The sequence below is a fragment of the Podarcis gaigeae genome, assembly GCF_964106915.1.
Source record: "Podarcis gaigeae genome assembly, chromosome: 5".
NCBI lineage: Eukaryota > Metazoa > Chordata > Lepidosauria > Squamata > Lacertidae > Podarcis > Podarcis gaigeae.
The window spans coordinates 66,981,075-67,004,768 of NC_139681.1; the positions used below are offsets into that span (position 1 = coordinate 66,981,075).

Below are 23,694 nucleotides of genomic sequence, written 5' to 3' on the forward strand. Positions count from 1 at the left end.
TCCCGAACGCCTTGGGAGTCAAACGTTCCAGTTCCCAAACGATCAAAAACTGGAAGAGATTGTTCTGGTTTTTCAAATGTTCTTTTGGAAGCTGAATGTCTGACGGGGCTTCCTAAATGCTCTAGGAGTTTCCTGCAGCCAATCAGAAGCTGCGCTTTGGTTTCCGAACGTTTCGGAAATGGAATCCATTCCGGAAGTCTGTTTGACTTCTGAGGTACAACTGTATGTAACTGGGACTGTTTGGTCTGGGCTAGTCATAATTTTATCTTAATGTGATCAGTAGAGCATAGATTCGAGCCCTACGTTGGGAAAAAGATTCCTGCATTGCAGGGGGTTGGACAAGGTGACCCTCACGATCCCTTTACACCCTAAATTTCTTTCTTTCTTTCCTTTTTATTAAAGATTTTCTTGATTTACAAAAGTGTGTGCAATGTCTCTCTCTCGTATCCCCCCCCCCCCCCCGTAACATTTTTACAAATCAGTTTCATTTGTTGAGACATTAGGAAGAAAAGGGGGAAAGATGGGTGGGGGTGGGGTCGGGTGGTGATGTTTCTGTTTTACTTACTATATGTAGGGTTTGGTGTCAGCGTTGCTTGTGCAGGTTCTTTGCTGTTCACTTGTGTTCCTTTGGTGGCGAGAGAGGTTGGGGTTGGCCTAGGGTGTGGTTATTCATTTGTGGTTGGCTGTGGTGGTCTTTGTTTTCACGTGTAAGTGGGGTGCGTGGCACACCCTAAATTTCTGTGATTGGTTTCGACTTATTTACACCTGGGCAGCAGGCATGAAAAAATAACCAGATCCCCTCCCTTCTAGCCTCCCAAGGATACATTTTACAGCCAGCTTAAGTTAGGCCAAAGGAGCAAAAATAATTCATGTTTCCTGTTCTTAAATGCACACCATCCCTTTGAGCAGCCACAAAAACCTCAAACTATTACATATCCTGTTTTACACACAACTGTGTAAAATATTTACTTCATTGTTGTCAGGAAAAGCTCCCAATATGTCACAATTATATGTTGAGCTTCCATGTCATCTTACACTGTAAAATACTGGTTTTTTTCCTTTTATGAAAATGTTAAGCAAAACTGCCCCAGTTGCTCCCCTGCCAGGTAGTCCTGCATTTTTGCATTGTTACCAAGGTGTATGGTGCTTTCATCTAGTGCAAATGACACTGAAGTGGAAATTGAAAAAGAAAAATACTTTAAAGCTAATTTTGTAAGTATCCCAGCAACATGTCAAACCTTGAAAATGAGGCTACAGACACTTGCTTTTGGGCACCTTAGCTCACTGCACATAGTACATAAAAAAAAAAAAATGTAGTGGCTAAGCTCAGCATTACACTCTCTTCAGCTCAGCTTGACAACTGCCCCGCTCTCTCTGCCTTGGGCCTGATTACCAGGAATCACAGAGTCATTTCCTATGAGATAACTTTGTACTTGAGTTCAGAATGCACGAGTTCAAGAATGCATGGTTTATTTAGAAAGGATGCTATGGGCAGGTATCTTGTACATGGGAATTGGAACCAAAGTAAAAAAAATACCACATATATAGTTAACACACTTTTGACCGTCTTTCACAATAAGAGTGGAGGTTTTTTGCGCCTCTAAGTTTGCACTTTTTGGTTGAGTGTAGTCCTAAATTGCACCAGCAGCTATGAATACAGAATCTTAGGTATTTGGTTTTCCAGACTGATTAATCCATAGTAAACCAAAGTGAAACTTCTGTGTGTTGACACAATGGCTTTACACAGTGCTATTTTTCTAGAGAAAGTGGTGCTGGAACTCACCACAAATGCCTCCCTCGTTCTCTTAGAATGGCAATGGTGGTCACCTGAGAGATGCCAAAACTGAGTTTGAGTGAGTTCCGGCTGAAAAAAAAGCCCTAACTTTACACTTTAAATGTATGGTGCGTAGCTTTTTTTATTGCACCAAACTCCAGCCCTAGTTCATAGATCTAAGACATGAACTTCTTCGAATAGTAGTCTGAATAGAAAGTTATATTTGGTGGAAGCCGTTGTTGGCTTCATCCTGAAAATTCTTCTACTTAATTTTAAGAAAACAGCATTGTCAAGGGTTGATCGCACGTCGTGATGTCTTCATTTTATATTTGCAGAAGTATAAAAAAGTGGAAAAGTGAAATCTTTAGCAGTAATTGTCTCCCCGCAACGCCTATCAAATCCCCCGGGTTAGAAATCCTGCTTTTCATTTCTGCTGGGCTATCACATTTTCACTCCTGTCTGTTAATTCACATGGCACTTCTTTGCTGCTGTTGTTATTATCTGATTCTAAATACTAATACCAACAGAAAATGGATCCGCTATCAATATTGGCTCTGTTTTACATTCCTTTCAGAGAAGCTAAAATGAAGGTGATTGCTTCTATCGCCGTTTTATTTTCCTATAGCATCCTTAATCACTATGTCCTATAATGCCAGCAGAGTTCTGACAGTAGGACTTCAGTGCGTTGAAGATTCCCACTTTTCAGGACTAGATGACTCTTGTGGTCCTGGCCAACTCTACAATTTTATGCAAACTGTCAAGGAAGAACTATGCCATACTGTACAGACTGAAACATCAGTAAAATGACCAACCCCAGCACTGTATAAAATAGATTGTGTTGTTATATAGTTCCTTCTTAATGCCTTATTCAGCTGCAGCTGGGACCTAGCGCAGGCAGAAAGGCAATAGATGGGGTCAGAAATGGGCTGCAGGTAGAGCAGCCAGATGTAAAACAGGGCTTGGCTCCAGCAGCTTTAACACCTGTGCTGAAGAGGGAATTTCAACAGATGCAGCTTGTCTGAGCTCCCCCTCCCCACACACCCTTGCATTGCATTGTTTTGTGGTGTTCTTCCAAATTATGGGAGGAGCTTCCGTGAGTTCCCTGTTGCAGAAGTTTATGGTTGCATGTGGATGGCTGTGGGACTGGCAGCATGATAGCAGGGTCTCTCCCGCCCTCATGCATTGTGGATTGCATGAAGAGGAGTAGAATGGCTTTGTCTGTGGTAAACACAAGGCATAGCATGTCTAGAGTTTGGGGGTTTGCTTCTTCCTGTGGTAAATGTTTGGGCTTCTGTGCTCTTATCCAACCTGTTTACCTCATTTCCATTGGTGAAGAAACCCAAATGAGGAAGTTTCCTTGCACGCTGCGGAAACTGGTGGTCTGCGAGCTAATTTGGTTTCTGTGACTGCAGAGGCACCTTCTGATGAGCTTAATTCTGTATTTTTCCCCTGCCCTGCACCTGACTAGTGCATACAGAAAAGCTGATACAGCTCTTGCTCTCTCCTTCATCCTGACATAGGTTTGTAACATAAACTATTGTACCGCCCTAGGTCAGAGCTATCAGTTTTCAAATCACCAGCTCCTTAGTCATCACGATTATGAAGGCAGATTTCATGTTGATGTTGGTCTAAGCAGTTCTCTTGTACATTAATTCTAAGCATCTTCTGTGGGCTGAAGTCCTTCAATGAATACGGTAATTAACCAAAGGACATTACGAATCATTATGTTTTATATCTTTTTCATTACAGGTTTTCTTGGGATACTATTGTCACTAAATGGTGGTTCGTTTCAAATGGATCTGATTTCTGCTGACTTCACATCCTATTATCTAGTGGCAGGTGTGCTACCTAAATCACTGAATGGATCACTTTGGAATTTGTTCTTTGTATAGTATTTCAGCCAAACCTGCATGCAGGCTTCGTTCTTCACCACTGTCATCAACCCCAGCAGTACTCTTTTTTTTTTTAAGTGTGTCTTTCCAACACTGCAGTATTTATTACTAAATGCCAAAATGATCCATTCAGCAGTTATGGCCCCCCACTGTATTAATATAACTAATATCTAGATTACAAATTTGTAAATGTATTTTAATGCATGAAAGCATTCTTATGATATTCTAAGCTTTTGTACCAATATATCGCTGCCAAAGAAAGCATAGGCATCCGTGTTGGTCCATAGTGGTGTGTTGGGGGGAAATCCACTGTAAAGCAGTTCCTTTATCAGAACCAACCCAGAATGTGAAAAAAATTTGAGAACGCTGGAGAACCTGGAAACTTCCTTGCTACTTTGTGGCATTTCAGTTGCCTGTGGGGTTGGGATATTACTTTTTAAGGAATGTTGCCAAATTCACCTTAGCAGTGTGTGATGGGACCATTTGAGCAAATGTATGTATCTGGACTTAAATCTCAGCTGAGTTCCCATTAGTCGGAACAGAGCATCAAACTGCATGCTGTGCTCCCACTGTTAGTACAAGGGAACACCTTGTTTCTTTGCTCTGGGCTAGCACCACCCCCTGCTATTCCTTTCAGGTCCTGTCCCCCCCCCCCATACATGTTTGCTAACAGAGGTGGCCCAAGACATTTTGGCATGTTTAGCAGAACATCCCCCGTGATCGTAAAAATAGAATTTGCTTTCCTTCGGTAGTAGCTCTGAACCTGCCACCTGAACTGAGCCTCTTGTTTGCGTTGCCCAATGGCAGGGCCGGTCCTGATTAGAAGCGAAAACCATCTATCGAAACTGATCTGCACTAGATAGATTCAGAACCAACCAAAATATTTATTGTCTTCGCTTGCTATTATTGCTACCAGAATGGATGTCTCTCTGACAGGACGGTCTTGTCAGTAGAAACAACAACAACCAACCAAAGAGTTGTGTGGCACATTATCAACTAACAGATTTATTGTGGCATGAACTTTTGTCCATGTCATCAGGTACAGGATTGGACAAAAGGAACTCTGTTCTGAAAAAGCTTGTTCCACAATAAAACTTCTTATTTTTAGTCTTTAAGGTGCCACAAGGCTCTTTGTAGGTCATGGGGCAACAGGCTGTGTTCCCACAGCCATTGCTAGTCCCTATATCTTGCTTTTATTGATTTATTTTCACACATTTAGCCTGCCTTTCAGTCCCTTAAGAGCTGCCATAATGCCTAATGAATTACGTTACCATAAAGGCACTCCCAAAAAGAAAATGCCAAAAATCGACAGATTTACACTGCAAACTTAAATCAGCTGCTATTTTAACTGCTTTGGCTTATCTCAGCGAATCCTGGAAATGATAATTCCATGAGTATACAGATAATTTCCTGTTAAGAGATCTGCTGCCACCACCATCTGCTGCCACCAATAAATATATAATATTCTCTATTTCAGAAGTTAAGGCTTTGAGTGCTGTTGCAGCCATGGAAGATTCCCAAGGTTTGAAGAAATACAAAAAAGGACAAAAGGTATTAGGGGGGGAATCCTCAGGAGGGACCCACCCCCACAGCCCACTGAGCATGCTCCGTGACTGTGGAATGCTGACTGACTGTTGGAAAGGACTTTGGAATGGAGTTGCTGAAATCCTGAACAGCAGCACTTGCTTGAACACCTGAAGCCAAATTCGTGGACAGGAGGATGGGATGAAGGCAGAAATGTGCCGGTAAGCCCCACTACCACACTCTGTGCTTGTGGGTCCTCCTGCTCATTATTTGACCTTCCCTATGTTGTAGTGGTCCCATCACCTCCTGGCAAATAGAAGGGGAAGAAATGGAGGTAGTGAGAGATTTTACTTTCTTGGGCTCCATGATCAGTGCAGATGGTGACAGCAGCCACGAAATTAAAAGATGCCTGCTTCTTGGGAGAAAAGCAATGACAAACCTAGACAGCATCTTAAAAAGTAGAGACATCACCTTGCTAACAAAGGTCTGTATAGTTAAAGCCATGGTTTTCCCAGTAATGATGTATGAAAGTGAGAGCTGGAACATAAAGAAGGCTGATCGCTGAAGAATTGATGCTTTTGAATTATGGTGCTGGAGGAGACTCTTGAGAGTCCCATGGACTGTAAGAAGAACAAACCTATCCATTCTGAAGGAAATCAGCCCTGAGTGCTCACTGGAAGGACAGATCCTGAAGCTGAGGCTTCAATACTTTGGCCACCTCATGAGAAGAGAAGACTCCCTGGAAAAGACCCTGATGTTGGGAAAGATGAAGGGCACAAGGAGAAGGGGACGACAGATGACGAGATGGTTGGATAGTGTTCTCGAAGCTGCCAGCATGAGTTTGACCAAACTGCAGGAGGCAGTGGAAGACAGGAGTGCCTGGCGTGCTCTGGTCCATGGGGTCACGAAGAGTCGGACACGACTAAACAACTAAACAACAACAATATCTCCATAAGGACTAGAAAACTGTGTGTGTCTTATCTCATAGAATTCTCCTAGAATCATAGAATTGAAAGGAACCCTGGTCCAACCCCCCTGCAATGCAGTAATATGCAGCTGCCCTGTACGGGGATCAAACCTGCAACCTTGATGTTGTCAGCGCCACACTCTAACCAACTGAGCTATCCAGTCTTATTGAAAGATTCTCAAGAGTACTAGATCCTGATGTTTTTCTGAACCCTTGCAGAATTGTGGCAAACACAGAGGCCCTGGCCATATACCTTTTAGTAGAGGGAAGTATGTCTTTATGCCCACAATGACCCTGATGTTGGGAAAGATGGAGGGCACAAGGAGAAGGGGACGACAGAGGATAAGATGGTTGGATAGTGTTCTCGAAGCTACTAACATAAGTTTGACCAAACTGAGGGAGGCAGTGGAAGACAGGAGTGCCTGGCGTGCTCTGGTCCATGGGGTTACGAAGAGTCGGACACGACTAAACAACAACAACAACAACAACGTTGTAGTGGGCTTGTACGAACCCTCCATGCAAATGGGGATCCTGCTTTTTCAGGGTTGCCTGTGTGCAGGGTCCAAGCCTCCTGTAGTCTTTCCCCACTCAACATGGTGGAAAGGTTGGCAAGCAGGCAGCAGAGTGCAAACTGGGATGTTTAAGTCAGGGCTTGCACTGCCTTGCTCTCTATCTATGAATTTTGCATTTTCGTGTTCAGGCAAATGATGTGAACACAGCTTTTTGTTGTAGCCTCTGCTTGTAAGCCAGTTAAACAATGATTAAAATCTCTCCATTTTGTGTGGCGGCTCAAGCCTACCTGGTGCACCAGTTTCAGAAGAGTAAGTATGTTTACACGGAAGCAGTTCCAGGGTTGTTTTGACTATACACGATCTTGTCTTTACATGCAATCCCCGAAGTGTACCCCATACACAAGTTGTGAGTTACCTGTTATGTGTATTCCCACAATGCTCTGATCTCACAATAAGGAAGGCTCAGAGGGATGGTGTCTGGTGTCTAAGTCCTCTAACTCGTTGGTGCTTGAACTTTCTTTAATGAAGTTGTTCATTTTAGGCTGTGGAGTCGCTGCAGGTGACACCCAAGGAAGTGGAAGATCAGTCAAGTTCCAGGAAACAGGGAGGATGTGCAGGATTAGTGCTTCTAGTGGTTGTCCTGCTGCTCTCCGAAAAACCTGTTTGTGGCCTGGATTATACGTTATGCCTGGGACAAAGTGTGCAGTACTTTTAAAATATGACAATAAATCCTGAAATCAGTAGCTGAACTGGGATCCACACAGTCACAAAAACAAATTAACTGAAAAAGAATCAAAGCAAAAAAGGCAAAATAAATAGCAAAAACAAAAGCACCAAATATAAGCTCTAAATATCACCTCAGAACACTGCGATTGGAAATGGATGGCTTGAATTACAGTGGGGGAGATGCAAATTAGCAGCGCAACAGGAAACACTGGGACTCAAAACGGAGCACATTCGGCTTCTGAAAAAAGGTTTGAAAACCGGAACACCTACTTCTGGTTTTGCAGTGTTCTAATTCCAATTTGTTCGAAAACCAAGGTACCACTGTAGTTCACTTCAGGTTTGGTGTCTGTCACCTGATACATGACAGGACATCCACCATACACTCCTGTGTATTCTTGCAGTTGCTGAGTCCTGTTTGAAAGCTGTAGGTATGCTGATCACCTGTTCAACCAGGAGTGGAGTTGGGATGTTCTTGCCACCTCTTCTGAACAGCTAGGTGATACTGCCTGTATTCTAGCAGAGCTTTGCATGTAGGGCTTTGCATGTAGGAGACAATGTCACCACCATTCTTTGCGTGGCTGGTTCTCCATAAACAGAGTGTGTGAGAGCTCTCTTCTGTGCACAAATATGCTGTTGGACTCCCCTCAGCCCCAGCTAGCATGGCCCGGTGATTAGGAATGATGGGACTTGTAGTCCTAACACAAATGGACCATCACAGGTTCCCCATCCTTGCATTAAATTCTCCTATCTATTTCTTTAATTCTTTCCCATGGATACAGTGCAGTAGGTAACAAGTATCCCTATGTATCAAGCACATCAGCAAAAAGATCCACAAATACGAAAATATACACCAAACAATGTATAAAAAGAGATAATGAACACAATATAAATAGGACAATAATACTACAATCCAACATATTATAGATCCATTTCAACCATTAAGCTTTTTTCCAAAGATATTCTGATTAGTTCTGATTCCTTGGGAAAGGTTTTCTAAATAATCTTATTTGGGAAATGTGCCCAATTGATTCTTGTTGTGCTTGGGCGGCTGATGATTTTTTACCTGAGCAGTTTTATTTTTTCTGAGAGGCTGTTTTTCAATATGCAGGTTGGATTATTATTATTAATATTAATATTATTATTATTATTATTTTACAAACATTGGTCATTTGCCCTTTTGTCTGGCTTTGCCTTGTTTCAGGAAGAGGAATTTTTGGGATACATTCCCCAAATATGATGGGGAAAGGTTTTCTTAAAAAAAAAAAAGACTTTTACATGCTTAGACACACAAAATAAATAGTGGGCATGATCCTGCCAAAGTTAAGCATTTTTCAGTCCAAGCAATTTCAGAGAGAAGGAAACAGTGTTTAATTCTGTTTGCTTAATTTTGGCTGGGTTTTACCCAGGATTTTTTAAAATTTATTTTTTAGGAAAGGTCTGTACCAATGGTAGGAACCAAATTATTTCCTTGAAGGCTTTAAACAACATTCAAGACATGGGGCAGAAGACATCTTTAAGTACAACTAAATGAAGAAAACCTTTGATTACTTTTGGAGTGTTTGATCTTATAATCCGTACAGTAAATGAAAAAGACAGTGTTTCAGTAATGACAGGGTTTTCAGCCTAATGTTACATGTGTGATCTTCATGATAGCCCCTCTCACAAGAAAACACTCACAACTAGTTTCAGTTCTAAGAGCCAAAAAAAAAATTAAATAGCAAAGGAATTTGTAAAACTACTGTGTGGGATACACTAGAATCTCATGTTGCAGGAAAACCCCTTAAGTATGTGCAAATGAATTTCTGTACATTCATTTCCTTGTCACCATTGTTTCCTTTTAATCTGTGCCTTTGTTCAATGTCAAACTTTACGTTGGCATGCTCTTTGGGGCAGAGAAATGTTATTTAAAGTACCATGGGCACTGATGGAGAATATGCATCAATTAAGTAACTATAGTAGTACTGGTGATGACTTCAGTACTGCTTAAGAGCTGCCTTCAAGGGTTTTTTTTTACCTTGTAGACTCCTGGTCTTGTTAGGAATATGCTGTGCCAAGTTTTATTAAGTTGTTTCAGGCTCCTCTATCTATCTCTATCATGTGAAGGGACGCGGGTGGCACTGTGGGTAAAACCTCAGCACCTAGGACTTGCCAATCACACGGTCGGCGGTTCGAATCCCCGCAGTGGGGTGAGCTCCCATCGTTTGGTCCCTGCGCCTGCCAACCTAGCAGTTCGAAAGCACCCCCGGGTGCAAGTAGATAAATAGGGACCGCTTACCAGCGGGAAGTGACCCAGAAGTGACAGGGCCACGTGACCCAGAAGTGTCTGCGGACAGCGCTGGCTCCCGGCCTATAGAGTGAGATGAGCACACAACCCTAGAGTCTGGCAAGACTGGCCCGAACGGGCAGGGGTACCTTTACCTTTACTATCTATCTCTATCATCTGTCTCTCTTTAAGCCTATGGAACCTTATAAAGAACTTTGTGATTATGGAATCACTGTTGTTAGGGACAAAAAAACCCAGGCATTGAGAGTCTTCTCAATGACTGAACCAGAGTTTGTTTGTTTGTTGGTTGGTTTAATTATTTGTTTTGTTAAGTGTATATACTTCCCTTCATCCGAGGAACACAGAAAGGTTTGTGAAACACCTTGCTCTGTGAGATCCATTTAGCCCCTTCTCTTCCTATTTTTAAAAGATGTTTGAACTTTCCTGTTCTAGCAAGCATTTCTTTTGTCAGGTGGATAGATTTTATATGGCAGATCCTTCTTTTAGGATCTTTAAATCTGCCCAACCTTTCCCTGTTTTTATGCTGCTTTATTGATTTTATAGGATTGTTTAGTTTTGAATCAACATCAGCCGCTGCAAGTGACGCAAATGCATTGAGCAGGGCAGATGTTTTCTACATAAATTAGCCCTCCGAGAAAACTGGATACTTTTTAAATATATATATATATATATATATTTTTAAAAACCACTTTTAAGGGTTAGTTAATGGAGCAAGATCTTCAGCTTTAATTCATTTTAAATAGGGAATCTTTTAAAATATGGATGCTATATGTGTTTCGTATTATTCATAAGGTTTATACGCTGCCTTTCCTCTTAGTGGGCTTGAATCATTGTGCGTGTTCTCTGTTTTATTCTCAGCAGCCCCAAAAGGTATGTGATCCAATGGCCCAAAGTCATCCAGTGAATAGGGATTTGAACCTGGTGCTCCCAATCTTAGGCAAGCACAATAAATTCTACACCACATCTGCTCATTTCCCCCCACCCTCCCACACCAAATTTTGAGGTGTGCACAGGGTCACATTGTTTAGGAATATAATAAGCTACCTTATACAGCAGGGGTGGGCAAGGTTTGCCAGCCATGGGCCTGATCACTCGCACGGAGTGCGGCGCTGGAAATTGCTTCTGTGCATGCCCAGATGCTGAAAATCGTGCCTGCGCAGAAGCAATTTTTGGCGTCTGGACATGCACATGCGCAGATGTGATTTTCAGCGCCGCTCGGCAAGTCCCTGCACCACGCTGTGCTGGTTTAGCGCAGCGCATGTGGGACTTGCCGAGCAGGCGGCTTGGTTCGGGGGTGGCTCGTAGGCCAGTAAAATGGTCTTCGTGGGATGCATCTGGCCCATGGGCCACACATTGCTGACCCCTGTTATACAGAGTCAGACCCATTGGTTGATCTAGTCCAGGCATCCCCAACCTGCGACCCTCCAGATGTTTTGGCCTACAACTCCCATGATCCCTAGCTAACAGGGCCAGTGGTCAGGGATGGTGGGAACTGTAGTCCAAAACATCTGGAGGGCCAAAGGGTGAGGATGTCTGAGCTAGTCTGATATTGTCTAATCTGACTGGCAGCTCTTCTCCAGGGCTTCAGATGGGACAATCCAAGTTTGACCTGGAAATGGGTAGTGCTGGGAGGCACAATTTAAGAAGCTGGAAGTGTGCAGAGGAGGAAAGCCAAGATAATCAAGGGTCTGTAAACCAAGCCTTATGAGGAACAGTTGAAGGAACTGGGTAGGTTTAGCCTGGAAAGGAGACTTCAAATATCTAAATGGCCGTCCCATGGAAGATGGAGCAAACATCTTTTTTCTTGCTCTGGAGCGTAGGACTCAAACCAATGGCTTCAAGTTACAAGAAAGGAGATTTCAACCAAACATCAGGAAGAACTTTCTTGACAGTAAGAGCAGTTGGGCAGTGGAAGAGACTCTCTTGGGTGGTTGTGGACTCTCCTTCATTGGGGGTTTGTAAGCAGGGTTTGGATGGCCGTCTGTCATGGATGCTTTAGCTGAGATTTCTGCATTGCAGGGGTTGGACTAGATGACCCTTGAACCCTACAGTTCTATGATGCCATGCCAGAGAATGAACCTGAGGCCTTCCACATGCAGAGATGCTCTACCACTGAGCTGTACATTCAACAGTATACATTTTTACATTCAATGTTAAAAATTTGGTTCATTCTCTGACTATCATTCTGTTTCCAGTGTCCAGACTCAGCTGTTTATGTAGTTAAAACAACCCCCCTGTATTTTGTAGTGGAAAGTGCCACTTACATTGTATGTCCACCTTCAGTAACTTCTCGGGGGGGGGGGTGTTCTCACAGCATTGTTTGATGAATATTCCTCACAAACACACATGTTTTGCCCATCATATATCAATTTAGCCTTGCTTATTTCAGTCCCAGATCTTCTGGAAGTTTTTTCTTTTTCTTGAGGTAGCGATCTTTGTTGTCCAGGTTCTTTGTACTTGCTTGATTTTTTTGCAAGAAAATATGAGTTGTTGTTGTTGTTGGGTTGCCTCAGCCACTCTTGGTGGTTTACAACATATACAATGGTACCTCGGGTTACATACGCTTCAGGTTACATACGCTTCAGGTTACAGACTCCGCTAACACCGAAATAGTGCTGCAGGTTAAGATCATTGCTTCAGGAGGAGAACAGAAATTGTGCTCTGGCGGTGCTGCGGCAGCAGGAGGCCCTATTAGCTAAAGTGGTGCTTCAGATTAAGAACAGTTTCAGGTTAAGTACGGACCTCTGGAACGAATTAAGTGCTTAACCCGAGGTATATTAAAGGTAAAGGGACCCCTGACCATTAGGTCCAGTCGTGACTGACTCTGGGGTTGCGGCGCTCATCTTGCTTTATTGGCCGAGGGAGCCGGCGTACAGCTTCCGGGTCATGTGGCCAGCATGACTAAGCCGCTTCTGGCAAACCAGAGCAGCGCATGGAAACGCCGTTTACTTTCCCGCTGGAGTGGTACCTATTTATCTACTTGCACTTTGACGTGATTTCGAACTGCTAGGTTGGCAGGAGCAGGGACTGAGCAATGGGAGCTTACCCCGTCGTGGGGATTCGGACTGCCGACCTTCTGATCGGCAAGTTCTAGACTCTGTGGTTTAACCCACAGCACCACCCGCGTCCCTCCAACATATGTAAAAACATAATAAAACATCAAACATTAAAACTTCCTGATATAAGGCTGCCTGCAGATGTTTTCTGCCTGTTGTATAGTTGTTTATCTCCTTGACATTCTGATGAGAGGGCTTTCCACAGGGAGGGCTCCACTTACGAGCTATAATTCAAATAATTATAGCTGTATTTTAAAACAAAATACAGGGTTTTTTATGAGCAAAAGCTTAATACGTGACTTGGTAATAGAAACATTGCCACAGACATCAATAACCAGATTGTAATTATTTACAGAGAAACAGAACTTCTTCAAATAGAGTAGGTCAATAAGAAATTTCCATCACTTTGTGTTCTTCAGAAGTGCCTTTATTTAAAACAAAGTTATCAGAGCCTATGTTGTCTGATAACAACCTCTTACCTCACTTCATTTCTCTGGAAATTGGGCAAGAGATGGTGGTGCTTGCTTTATATTTACACAATACTAGGAATCAGTCTGAGATGGTTGAAAGCAAAAAAGAACACATAATTAGCGGTTCTTGTTTCAGTCATTTCTTCTTGGGATAAGGAAATGCAAACAATGGAAAGCTTTGGTGGTTTGTAAAGTTGCCACTGGCTTGACTACCCGGGGCAAGTAAGAACGATCTATGTTAGATTTCTCTCTCTCTCTACAAATTCATAAAAATCTGCCACAAATGATTAACAGAGGTTTTCTTAGGCAGGTGTGTGCAGCGGAAATGTGTTCTCATATGTGTGTTTGTTTGTGAGGCTGTTATATTTTTACAGCAAGCCCACAGTGATCTCAGGCGGGGTTCTCAAAGGACACCTGTGTTGGTCTTTGTTTTCTTCTTCCAAGGCCCTCTCTTGGCTTCCAGAATTTCAAGAGTGACACTTGGGAATTTTGTTTTAGTGTGACAACTGGCAGCTGGTAACTGGATATTCATTGTTGGATCAGTTGCAAATCCATAAAAGGGCATCCTCTTTTGTATCACGGCAAAACTTCTAATTTTCCCCCCTTCCCCCTCTTTCGCTTCTGAATCTTCGACTAAACGGCCTTGTCAAAGGGCTTAATTGAAAAGTCCAAGCACACAGTATCAACCCTGATCTCTCTTATGCAAGATAAACAGGAGAATAGCCTCATTCCTGGTTCCAGTGTAAGTGGAAAAGGAGCTTAAATTAGATTTAAAATGAACTATGTACTGAATACAAGTTTTCAATCTGCTGTGGCAAGCAACTATAAATTACTCACCAGTAAGTCCAATGATGGAGCTTTTCAGCCCTCTCCTGCCCCCCCCCACTCTGCGCAAATAGACCTATTTCTGAACAGCAAGGAATTGTCTGGAGCCAGAGACGTTGGGTCTCTTACAATCCAAACCAACCTATAAGATTTGGGCTTGTTTCTCTTCCATTTGTAAAAGCAGGATAATTCGTTAAAGAGAACAAAATGAAAGCCTGATGAAACATGACACAAATGCTTCTTTTCACTGAAGTGTAAAAGGAAAGTGAGAAGAAATTAAGTACTGAAATAGTAAGTTCCCTTGACAGACAGAGCAGCTCTAAACTGCTTGTCTCGTCACACCCTTTCACAGATCATAGCATGGAACCAACATGAGTATGATTACTGGGACTGGAAGCCTGACATTCTCTAAATAGGTGGCATTACATTTTGCCTTCAAATCAATAGCAACAACAACAAAAGTGATGGTAGCAACAATACAATTTTACTGGAGCCAGAGTTCCAGGTAGCCATGATAAAATTTCACATTTTATTATACTGCATTATCTGGGTCCCTTTCAAGCTACTGTTAAAAGCAATCAACAATCAGTTCTTCATTCCTCTGAGACAGACACTTGATAAAAGGGAAATTTCAACACATATCCTTTCATGAACTTCCTTGTAGTGGGGTTTGAGGCAGGCCTACAAGCCACAAACTGTTGCCTCTTTCATGTAATATGGACCGGATGTACGATATTGTTGAATCCATTGTGTATCCAAAATATGACTAACTTCATTTAGTTTTGGAGAAAGTTGATCTGACTTTCGTAAACCCATTCACTTGAAAGCTGGTACTTGTTTGTATTCTCATTTGTGTATCTTTTGTACATCACAGCTGATGCTGCTGAAATGAGTGGCTGCAATCCAGCGCCACAGAATCGTGGCTCAAGGCTGCGGTTGTCATATGCAAGTTGTTTTAGAGAGTGTTAGATCAACTAAGCTCTTTTTATACCAATTGGGTTGTAGAAGATGATATGGCTGCATTAGGTATAGCTGTGGTGAGGATTGTCTGTCTGTGTCCAGTTGTACCCTTGGCATATGCCCTTGCTCTGGTGACTCAGCTGGTGAGAGGCACTTGTTGTGCTTCCCAGCGTGCTAGAAATTTTCATCTGAAAATAAGACATCACACGGCACAGAGTCAAATGTGCATGGTTCATGTGATGAAAATTCAGACAGCCCTATCATCTATCATGGGTTATAACCAACCGAACTAGATTAAGGCTAGACCCATTGAAATTAATGTACCAAACTAGTTGTGCCCATTATTTTCAATAGGTTTACTCTGAGTAGAACTAACACTGGACACCAGTTGATTTCAGTGGTTTTGGATTGTACCCAGAGTCCAAAAGTGTCTCTCAATTATAAATGGCAACATCAGAATTAAGAAAAAAGCTTTTAAAAACCAAGAATGCAGTGCTCAAATGATTTTATAAGTAAATGAGACAGAACATGCTGCCTGGTACTTCTTGTCACATCACCTGAAGTGCTACTTCACACTCACAGATACAAGATCTGCCATGATCATGTAAACTGTGCAAGTAGCATGCAAGTTATAACAGACTGAGCAATTGGGGTGTCTTTTCCATTCATGAGACATTTCCAAGGCTCTTGCTTATTCTGAAGATGTTGAAATGTTGATTCTTGCTCAGTAGAATCACAGAGCTAGCGGGTGTCCTGGCAACCTTTGGGATCAACTCTGTCTCCTCAGGCACCAGTATTTTATGCCTAAACCATGCCAGTGGGTGCCTGTTGATTCTTGTCTTGGAAGCCACCATGGAAAGGGAATCCATAACCTAAGGAGCTTGTTTCATTCCTTAGGTGTTTTCCATTTCCAGCACTGGCTGCAAGCCAGATGGCCCTGGTAGCTTCATAAGCAGGGCCTGATGGAGCCCCAGTTATTTGTTCTGAGCATCTGATAATCAGAGCAGAATTGTCTCTGAGCACAAAAGCTTCATTTACAGTTGTTTTGGCTAAGAACCCTTAACCGACGTGACTTCCATGAGCGTGTCTAGTCAACTAAAAGCCGGCTAAGCCAAGGGCCATCGGTCTATCTTGTAGTAATGAATCCCTTGAATTACTTGTGTGTTTTGTAAATAATACTGCTCATCAGATTTGCTGGATGATCCCAAGCTCAGGTCATGGCATCTATAGGCAGGACTGCAAGAAGAGTCCATCTGAAACCCTAGAGAGCCTCTGCAAGTCAGTGTAGACAACACTAAACTAGATGGACCAGTGGTTTGACTCTGTATAAGGCAGCTTCCTCCCTAACCTCTTAAGATTTGCTTTATAGCAGGGGTCAGCAAACTTTTCCCGCAGGGGCTGGTCCACTGTCCCTCAGACCTTGTCGGGGGGCCAGACTATATATTTTTTTTGGTGGGGGGAGAACAAATTCTTATGCCCCACAAATAACCCAGAGATGCGTTTTAAATAAAAGGACGCATTCTACTCATGTAAAAACACGCTGATTCCTGGACCGTCCGCAAGCCAGATTTAGAAGGCAATTGGGCTGAATCCAGCCCCCGGGCCTTAGTTTGCCTACCCATACTTTGTAGGGAAACTTCCCCAAACCTATTGGTCTTCGTTATCCTGTACCTTTTCTAGTTCCACAATATCCTTTTTTGAGTCTGGGTAACCAACCGCATCCAAAGTAACTGTACTCTAAGCCTTAGCTCAACTTTTCCCAACCTGCTGCTTTTCATGTACAAGTCCCATCATCCTTGACTATTGACCATGCTGACTAGGACTGGTGAGAGTCGTCATTCAAAACTTCTGGAGGGTAACAAGTAGGCGAAGTCTCCATTAGTGCACCATAGATTTACGAAGGAACATTCAGATATGAAATGGTGGTAGCTTATGTACAGTGTGATGAAAAGCAATAAAACAATCTCTGGATCTTTCTATTTAAAAGTTGGTGAACAGAGATGAAAGGCATGCAATAGAGAAACCAATAATTTCTAAAGAGAGAGAGAGATCGTTTATCTAGTGAACAAGTTGTTCCCATTAAATCTTTCTATGTTATAATTGCATCAGTTTGTAAACAATGATAAAAGGACTGCACCAAGTTAGTAAATGACGCTTCTTTTCTTAGTAGAACTTTTCATTTTGCCTCCACTTTAGACCATGGGTCATAAAGACGTATGCGTCTTAGACTATTCTCATTAAGAGTTAATTTCCCACTCTTAGGTAGGAATCCTGGGAACTAGTATTGATTACTGAGAGTTCTTTGTTGCGATTTCCTGGTTTCAGCTAACATAGATGCTACTATACATAGCTATTTTAATCACAGTTCTCTTTTGGGAGAGGTCTGGTGTCTTAATTCCCAGCATATTGCCTCTAGTATGCTTTTGTCAATACAACTACCGTATTTTTTGCCCTATAGGACACACTTTTCCCCCTCCAAAAATGAAGGGGAAATGTGTCTGCGTCCTATGAGGCGAATGCAGGCTTTCGCTGAAGCCTGGAGAGCGAGGTGGGTCGGTGCGCACCGACCCCTCTCGCTTTCCAGGCTTCAGGAAGCTATCCGCTAGCCGTGGGAGACGCAGCTCTCCCACGCTAGCGGAGAGCTTGCCGGCACCCAGAAGCTTGGGGCACGCTGAGCTCAGCAGGCCCCAAGCTTCGGGCTTCGCGCAGAGCTCTGCTAGCCGGGGGAGAGCCGCGCGACTTGGCGCTCCCACGGTTAGCGGATAGCAGCCTGTTCTGGGGGCTGGGGTCGGGGGAAGCTCGGGCTTCCCCCGCCCCAGCCCCGCACCTGGGGGTGGGGGAAATACTTTTTTTCTTTATTCCCCCCCCAAAAACCTAGGTGCGTCCTATGGGGCGAAAAATGCGGTAATTTTCAAATGTGGATTTTATTGCATGGTATGCTAGTAGGACCTGTTGTTTTGTCTGTTTCTTTACTGCGTGGGGACATTTTTCTTGCTATATGTTTTCCTTTTTAAAATATCATTGATGTCTGATTTGTATTGTGCAATCTGTCATTGTTGGTTTGTTTGGTTGTATTATAAAATCTCAATAAAGCAGCAAGGGACTTTAAACCCCCCCCCCAAAAAAATCATGATTTTTAATTTGGTAAGCGTTTAAGGTTCTTGGGCCCAGGATACCATAAGGATCTCCTGTGCCCATATATCCCAGATAATATGGAAGAGGTGTTGTTGTTTTTTGACTCCATGGGGTCCCATTTTAAACATTTAGAACTGCATATTCTTCCATACTCTTAATTTCTTTTATATCAATCCATATTGTCTATGATAATTGTAACACCACAAATGAAATCAAAATCCTGCTAATGTTTCCAGCTGCTTACAGGGGTCTCCTAAATAACTTATAAATTTCTTTTATGAAGTTTTTGGCCTCTTGGTTTCTGAGTTTTCAAGTAAGTTTTGCCATCTCGGCATAGTCCATCAGCTTAGTTTGCCATTTCTCTCTGGTAGAGACTTTGTCTTCTTTCCAACTTTGGGCTAGTAACATCCGGGCGGCTGTTGTTCCATACATGAAAAGTCTTTTCTGCTCCTTTGGAATATTGGTACCTGTAATTCCTAATAAAAAAGCTTCTGGTTTCTTAACAAATGTTATTTTAAACATTTCCCCCCATTTCATTATATATCATCTCCCAGAAAGCTTTTATTACCTTACAAGTCCACCACATATGATAAAAGGTACCTTCTTTTTCTTTACTTTTCCATCAGATATTTGTACTTGTCCTATACATTTTTGTCAACTTAGTAGGAGTCAAATACCACCGGTACATCATTTTCATACAGTTTTCTTTCAGTGTATAACATCCTGTAAATTTCACGTTTGTTTTCCATAACCTTTCCCAATCTGCCATCTGGATATTATGTCTCAAATATTTTGCCCAGTGTATCATTACCAACTTGACCTGCTCATCTTTTGTGTGCCATTCTAAGAGCAAATTGTACATTTTCAACAATAATTTAGTATTATTTTCTAACAAATCTTTTTGAAATCTTGATATCTCACGACTAAAACCTTTGTTCTTATCTGTCTTAAAAATATCATTTAGTTGGTGAAACTGTAACCTATTAGTTGTCCCATGTGTTAAAGAGGCCCATTGACCTCAACTAAAAGTCATGCATTTAGTGTCTCCAGCCCTATGCTGTGGAACAGTACTGCACAAGACATTAGGCAAGCACTCTCGCTTTTGACTTTCAGCCATCTCTTGAAGACCTTTTTTTTTGCTGACAAGACTTTGCTGACCTTTTAAAATTTTATTTCTGATTAGCCAGTTACTTGTATTTTTATTTTTTAAATTGGTGTTTTATGTCTTAACATTGTACATGATGATGTCATAATATAACATGATATGGTGGTATAGATTGATTGATTGATTGATTGGGTGGGTGGGTGTTCAGTATCTATTACTGGTCTTCAACTGGTGGGATGGGACCCACTAGTGGTAGGGAACCAGTGGATCATGGCATGATCTAAGGTGGATCTCAGCGAACACTATATGGCTTCAGTTACAGATAGGTAGCCGTGTTGGTCTGCCATAGTCAAAACAAAAAAAATTCCTTCCAGTAGCACCTTAAAGACCAACTAAGTCAGTTCTTGGTATGAGCTTTCGTGTGCATGCACACTTCTTCAGGTACCTGAAGAAGTGTGCATGCACACGAAAGCTCATACCAAGAACTGACTTAGTTGGTCTTTAAGGTGCTACTGGAAGGAACTATATGGCTTGTGAAACATGGACCACTTATAAACGCTATCTCCAACTCCTCAAAAGATTCCATCAATGGTGTCTCCGAAAATTTTTACACATCACTAGGGAAGACAGGCGAATTAATACCAGTGTACTGGAAGAAGCAAAGATCACCAGTGTTGAAGCAATGATTCTTCAACATCAACTTCGTTGGATGGTCATGTTGTGCGGATGCCTGATGATCGTCTTCCAAAGCAACTACTCTATTTCGAACTTAAAAATGGAAAGCGTAATGCTGGTGGTCAACAAAAGAGGTTTAAAGACTGTCTCAAGGTAAAAACACCAACAATTGGGAAACACTTGCCTGCGAGCGCTCCAATTGGAGAACAGTCTTTACCAAAGGTGTCATGGGCTTTGAAGACACTTGAGCTCATGACGCAAAGGAGAAATGTTCTAAGAGGAAGGCATGCTTGGCAAATAATAATAATATAATAATAATATCTTTATTGTCATTGCCCCCTCTCAGGGACAACGACATTACTTGGCTGCTCCATCCACCCAGATAGGGCACTCCACTTAAAATCAGAACAACTATAAAAACACTAATTAAAACAATATAATATAATACAGCAAGGAAGATTAGATGACTTCAAAGTCCAGGTTTCCCATTCAGGGCCGAGATCGCTCTGGAGAAGAAGCTGTTCTTGAGACGGCTCGTTCTTGTCATCATCGTCCTGTATCTCCGTCCCGACGGCAGGAGCTCGAAGAGACAGTGACCAGGATGCGATGGATCTTTTACTGTGTCCAGTGCCTTCCTATGGCACCTTGTGGCATAAATCTGCTCTAAGGTGGAGAGTGGGCAGCCAACAATGCTCTCTGCTGCCTTAACAACTCTGCACAACACCATCCTGTCCTGGGTAGTACAGCTTCCGTACCACACACATGATCAACTCCCGCCCGGAAACCAATGTCCCCATTGTGGAAGGATATACGGATCCAGAATTGGCCTCCACAGTCTCACTATTAAAACTGTGTTATGGAAGGCAATCTTACTCGGCTATGAGTGATCACCAAAGAAGAAGAAGATATGGCAAGATACTGAGACATGGGTCCCCAAATGCATGTCTGGGTTAAAAGTGGGTCTTTGGTTTGGAAAAGGCTGAAGATACCTGGTCTACATTACTTTAAGCATGGGACAGATTCCATGTGTAGTGGTATTAACAGAAATATCTTCTCTGTATTTGGAGTTCAGGCCCAGTGGGCAGTGCAAGTTTCCACAGTTCAAAGAAGGAAAACCACAAAGGTCCCCTGCTGAGGCTTCCATAGTTTTTGGTTGTGATTTGAGGGTGGTGTTGCAATGAGCACCACTTATCTCAATATCTGTGGTCTGCCCATTTGTACTGCACTTGCTTGTGCATGGAAGAAAAAAGAACAAGGAAGCAAATTTTAAGTTATGGTAGTTTCTGCCAATTGGTTCTGCGGGCTTCCAAGGAGGGTTCAAGATGCTCAGTTTCAAATTCCTTTTGTTTTGATGTTAACAGATCCTTAGGTAATGCCCAGGCATAGCAGGCCATGAACAAAAGAAAGGGGGGGCAGTATTCGAAACTCCCATTGTTCTAGGTGTGTTTTGTGACAGGGAATTTCATTAGCACAAGCAGTTTCTGAGCTCTGGGTGCAATACTATGCCTAAGATTTCAGATTAAAACTGAAGAGTGGAAGGAAAGGAAGACCTTTTTCTGCCTCCTCACTTCCAACTACTCTCTGAAGACTGAAAAAGAGACCCTCTTAAGAATATTTAGGGGAGTGGGCAGGGGAAGGAGCAGACTATGTGAAAAATGAACATAATATTTTAGCTGCAGTTCATTCATTTTCAGCTTTGTACTCTTGTTTAGTGCACCTAGACATTCTGTTGTTGCGCCCATAACCTAGGTTTAAGGTCCATTTAGCTCCTAGCTTCCATATCTCAGTTTCTAACACTGGGGGTGGGGGTGGGGAGCTGCCAGAAAGAAACTACAGCTGCTTTTGGCTTACGGCTCTTTTGGATTGGATGTGGCTGCACTAGTAATAGCTTAATGGTTTTCTGTTTAACTATAATTAACCTGACAGCAGGGTTTGAATATTGCATTCAGGAGAATTGTGCTGGCTTGGCGTTTATAGTACGGGAACAAACAATTAGTTCCCCATAAGTAAAATGTTAAGTCAAAATGTTTATTTATAAAGGTAAATAGGGTGGGCTGCTCTGTCTCCCTAAAAAGAGGGTGGGAGTGGAGAAAAAAAAAGAGAATAGAAAACTCCACACATGTCACCATTTAAGAGTGTCCACAATGTAGGTTATAGTAGTATTTACTCACCACGTCATAGATTGTTCTTTGAAACTATCTGTTGTCATGTAGGCAATGTATGTGCAATTCCATGCCTCTCTGATCTTAAGAGAAGTCTTCAGCCGGATTCTGACTTCCCTCACCCCACCCGAATCATTTTGGCAAAACAAAATCCTTTGCAGGCAGGATTGAAGCCACACCTACAGAGGAAGATTCTTTTTCACTGCTGGCTTTGATTTAGGCTGGTGATGTGAAGGGATATTTGCAGGGAAGCCCCACTTACAGCTGCATTAGGAAATGCCCAGTGGGAAATTCTGTAGCACAGCTGATGGCTGTAGGCTTCTTGTTGCTGCTGATTGGTGCTGACAGAATCACCGGGAGCACTTTGAGTGGGTTTCCACTAGCCCCGTTTGGCACCAGGTGTGGGCAGGTGGGTATGATTTGGGGAAATTAAGCCGGTGGACTGAACGTTCCCCACCCCTTCCAGAAGTTTTCGACAGGAGGGTTGGGAGCGCACAGTGCAGTTCCTTGCTTCAGTGTGTATGAGGGCAACAAAGTCCTGAGGTGCTCCACTCATCGGTCCTGGATCTTCCAGTGTGATCGACGTTTCCCAGCAAGGACACAGACTGGAGTGGCTAAGTAAGGTGAGTATCAGAAGGAACCCTGAGGACATTTCAAGAAGTACCAGTGTTGATGAATACTAGAGAAAAAGCAACTTGGTAGCAATCTAATGGCTGTTTCAGCAACATCACTAAGAAAAGCATACAGTGGTTCCTCGGTTTTCAAGCCTCGCTGTTGATGAACATTTTGGTTTACGAATGCTATAAAGCCGGAAGTAAATGCTTTGGTTTTCGAACATGCCTCAGAAGTTGAACATGCCATGTGGCTTCCACTGAGTGCAAGATCCTGAGACTTAGCTGTCGGCTGTTGAGTTTTCGGTTTCCAGACGTTTCATAACTCGGTCTTCCAGAACGGATTACGCTTGAAAACCGAGTTACCACTGTATATGGAAATGCATGCTTGAATACTTTTATTTACCTTTTGGAAGTTATAAAAGAGAGCGTTGGGATGGCTAGATTTCTTCTGCTAGAGTCTTAAAAACCCTGACTCCTGGCCCACTATTGTGGTGGATTTATTTCTCTCCAAACCAAGCTGCAAAGGTGTCTGTCTCTTCTTGATCCCTCTATATCACAAATGTCTTTTTATTTGAGGACTGTGGGGTGGGGTGGGGTGGGGGATTGAGTTAGAGAGCTCCATGCAGGAGATCCCCTTCATGTGATACTAATCCTTTTCTGTCTGGATTTCCCAGTCCGGCATGTGTTGTGCCTCTACCCCCTTCATCACCAGGGAGTTAACAGCTTTAGGGCTCCAGTGCTATAGCAACATTCCAGTCAGTGAGCCGTCTGCCTGAATGACCTCAGCATGTGGAAGAATGGTTGTATTCTCAGTTATTATGTTGGGACTGCTCTGGAGGGATGTGTAGCGAGGTAGAGGGAATGGAGAAGAAGCTAGAAATAGATGCCCAGTGCCAGAATCCTCTCTCAAGTATAAACAGCTACCCTGTTTTTACAGCCGCTTCGTAAGACACACACTCCAGCAAGGCTTGCCCTTTGGACTTGAGCGACTATGACTTAAGATTTAGGTGCTG

The 23,694-nt window shown here is 42.7% G+C and overlaps 1 protein-coding gene and 2 long non-coding RNA genes across 10 annotated transcripts in view; 1 reads left to right on the forward strand and 2 right to left on the reverse strand.

The window, feature by feature from the left end:
* ST6GAL1 (ST6 beta-galactoside alpha-2,6-sialyltransferase 1) overlaps positions 1-23,694 on the forward strand; it is a 123,884-nt gene that overhangs the window by 33,363 nt on the left and 66,827 nt on the right. The window contains exon 1 of one of the 8 annotated variants that reach the window (XM_083742123.1): positions 22,102-22,690. The exons of 6 other annotated variants lie outside the window; for them this stretch is intronic. The gene's annotated coding sequence lies outside the window, so the exon portion shown is untranslated. Of the gene's footprint in view, positions 1-22,101; positions 22,691-23,694 lie in introns of those variants that run through there. One more of the 8 variants, XM_083742131.1, reaches the window with a different exon arrangement.
* LOC310846121 lies at positions 404-22,177 on the reverse strand. Its single transcript, XR_014565144.1, has 4 exons — positions 22,077-22,177; positions 6,451-7,450; positions 728-5,941; positions 404-683 (listed from the first exon to the last, which is right to left on the reverse strand). It is a non-coding gene; the product is annotated as an uncharacterized lncRNA (long non-coding RNA).
* On the reverse strand, positions 8,658-10,232 carry LOC310846126. The gene is made up of 2 exons (XR_014565151.1): positions 9,814-10,232; positions 8,658-9,470 (listed from the first exon to the last, which is right to left on the reverse strand). It is a non-coding gene; the product is annotated as an uncharacterized lncRNA (long non-coding RNA).